The sequence below is a fragment of the Microtus ochrogaster genome, chromosome 4, assembly GCF_000317375.1.
Source record: "Microtus ochrogaster isolate Prairie Vole_2 chromosome 4, MicOch1.0, whole genome shotgun sequence".
Taxonomy (NCBI): Eukaryota; Metazoa; Chordata; class Mammalia; order Rodentia; family Cricetidae; genus Microtus; species Microtus ochrogaster.
In genome coordinates, this window is record NC_022011.1 from 31,522,512 (window position 1) to 31,524,480 (window position 1,969).

Here is a 1,969-nt window from a genome sequence, read left to right on the forward strand (position 1 = left end):
GTCCTGGAACTCGCTCTGTAGATCATACTGGCCTCAAGCACACAGAGATCTGCCCTGCCCCCTGAGTGCTGGGATTAAACGTGTGCACCACAACCACACCAGGTTTATACTATTTTATTGTTGTTGTTGTTGCTATTGCTGTTTCAAAAGGCTTTATTTTTTACTTCGTCCAAGACTTGAGAGGGGCTCCAGGGCGTTGCAAAGCTACCTAGTGGCTTCTTGAGAGGTTCGGATGAAGGTCCTGAGGCGGGCTGGTGCAGAGCAGAGGTGGGAGCCCCACCAGAGAGGCCTCCTAGTCATGCTTGAGAGTGAGCCGCTCAAAGAGGGACTCCCCCAGAGACGCCTGGGGCCCACACAGATGTGTGCGGGCAGACCCCAGGGAATGAAGATCCAAGAGGGCCTGGTTCAAGTTCTCCAAGGCCAAGGCAGCTTCCATGGCCTCCTGGGTTTTACCCCACTCATCTTGAGATGGCTTTGCACATCCTGAAAGGATGCGCGGCCTCCGCAATCGTTCTGCAACTCGAAGAGACGCTCAACACCCTCGCGCTTCTCAGGCAATTCGCGGAAGTGGCCTACACCCTCCAGAGCCACATCATCCGGATCGAAATAGTAGCCCAGAGAGAGGTAGGTGCAGGAGGTCCGCAGGTGCAGGTTGACCAGGCGGTTCACGGCAGCCTCCACTTCAGTGGAATAATTCTGACGAACCTGGGAGGTCATGGCTGACTCAGTCCGGAGCTACCGGCAAAGAGACGGTGCTGGCTGGTTCTGGGAGCTGAAGGCGGCCAGAAGATGGTCCCAGAGGCTGCGACTGCAGAGGATGAGGAGCGGTGGAAGCTAACAAAGTGAGGCCCCGGTCTGTTCCGCTCAAGCACTGCTGAAGCAAGACACAGATCCACGGGATCTCCGAGGGCTGCCGGCTTATACTATTTTTAATAAAGCAATAAAGTTAACAATAAGTTTTACTTTACTGACCTGCACTTTATTGGACAATTCAAAATAGTGGCAAGTAAACTGTTACTATGTTATTGTCAGATAATAAAAAGTAAATATTTGTGCTTCCCCCCCCCCCCCATTTCCTGGCCCAGAACTTTCTATACCCTTGGAAGTTCCTGAGCTGATAGACTTTGGTTGGTTGTAATAAGCCTCTTTCAACTGTACCAGCACAACCTGTGATCCAGTGATTTCTGGGGACCCTGAAGTAGCTTCAGATGGGACCTGATTGCCAGAGAAGTCAACCTTGTGATGAGAGGGTACTAGCTAATAGTCGATGGTGTAATCACTCATACCTGCGCAGTGGAGCCTCAGAGATCTCTGACCTGTTAAATTTGGAGAGCCTTCATGCTGATGAGAATCCTAACAAGCCAGAGAGTGCCCCACTTCCGCAGGAGCTTTAGTCTTACCCCACCCCCCACCCGCCACCGACCTCACCTTGTGGGCGTCTTGATCTAGCTGTTTGTATTTCAATTTATTTTCAGTTGTTCCTGAAGGAATAAGGACAGCAGGCATTGCAGCAGGCTCTGGCATGGAGGCAGCCTGGTGGGCATAATAACAGCCAGTGTTAAGTTGTGCCGGTGCCTAGAGCCCGGCCCTTTGGAGCAGGTGCTTTGTGGAAAAGGTAGCAGCCGTTGGCCTGGGAGCATTGCACCCTCTAGTGTCCGCATGCTTCCATTGCAGCCGCATCTCTCGAAAATGCGAGTTCCTAATATAATAATCACAATCAACAAGCAAAAGGCATTTTAATGATAGGAAATGCAAAAGAGCTGACCGACTGAGAGGGCACTCAGTTGTTTTCTGCTTGAATGAACTACTGTTTACTATTAAAGAAAAAAAAAAACAGAGATGAGGGCGATAGAACTGCCAGCTCCCCTGGGGACTGCACTTGCCCCTCCGGCCTCTTCCTTCTCATGCTTTGATTTCTGTAAAAGTGTATTTCAGGGCTGGAGAGATGGCTCAGAGGTTAAGAGCACTG

At 50.9% G+C, this 1,969-nt stretch overlaps 1 pseudogene; it reads right to left on the reverse strand.

The window, feature by feature from the left end:
• Positions 1-292: 292 nt before the first annotated feature.
• LOC101978961 overlaps positions 293-1,969 on the reverse strand; it is a 9,339-nt pseudogene continuing 7,662 nt past the window's right edge.